Here is a 1,121-nt window from a genome sequence, read left to right as displayed (position 1 = left end):
TCGCTGCCCAGGCGGGTCTCGAACCCACGGGCTCAGGCAATCCACTCACCTCGGCCTCCCTAGGTCGCGGGATTACAGGCTGAGCCACCGAGCCCGGCCATCCTCACTTCTACGTGTAAGAGAAGACATGTATGCTCTGCATTCATGTCCTCACAGAGCTGCACAAACAGACATGAGTTAAGGGCATGTACTTTAATGTGGTTAATAATTTTAACCGAATCCTGCAAAACATTGTTAAAATCAGGTGTCATTTTTTTGGCTAGCCAGCATTTCTCTATGGATGACGCAGTGCATAGACTCACATTCAGAAGCAACCCCTTTGACCTAAGTAGTGAAACCAGAAAGCCATCCAGTTATGGCATCTGCTCCATCCATGCATATACCAACACACAATGACTAGTTCAGTTCTCCTGATACGTAATCATTCGAAGACTTGAATAGATCTGCAGCTGTGGTATTAGTTGGCAACAAAAGCGCACATAACATATCCTCGTGCACATCCTTCTGAAAAATATATCGTACGAAAACAAGCATGGTTAACATCAGACACATCAACCTGAATTGCTTACCACGACTCATTAATCGTTTCTTACAATTGTGCCTCAATATCCTCTGCTAGTTCATCAATTCGTCTAGTTAGGTTGCTAGCCACAAGAGGAACACGGCCACCTATTGAACTGCAGTCTCTTCTAAAAGTTCACGACAAATGTCCTTAGCAGAAGGCAGGATCATCTCTTCACCAATAATGAAGAACTTCTGAGCTTAAGCCATGCGGTAAGCCACTAAGAATGATCCTCTCAGTGCAGACGCATTTGATGAAGTGATGTCTTCAATAATTGCTTTTGTTCTTCATGTTCATGTTTTTTTCTTCCGAAAAACTCCAAAGGCTTGTCTTTTAATGCAGGGTGATTGGTCTTCCTGTGGAGAAGCAGTTTTGAAGTTTTCATGACTTTGCTGGATAGACGGTCACCACTTATTATACAAAGTGGGCTTAGAGGGTGAGAATCACCTGTTGCGATAGACCTGTAATTTTTTTTTTTTGAGTTGGAGTCTCACTCTGTTGCCCAGACTGGAATGCAGTGGCCGGTCCCGGCCACCACAGCCTCGACCTGCTCTGCTCT

This window comes from Carlito syrichta, unplaced genomic scaffold (genome assembly GCF_000164805.1).
Source record: "Carlito syrichta isolate Samal-C Ts95f unplaced genomic scaffold, Tarsius_syrichta-2.0.1 Scaffold314725, whole genome shotgun sequence".
Lineage (NCBI taxonomy): Eukaryota > Metazoa > Chordata > Mammalia > Primates > Tarsiidae > Carlito > Carlito syrichta.
Note: the sequence above shows the minus strand (reverse complement) of the source record.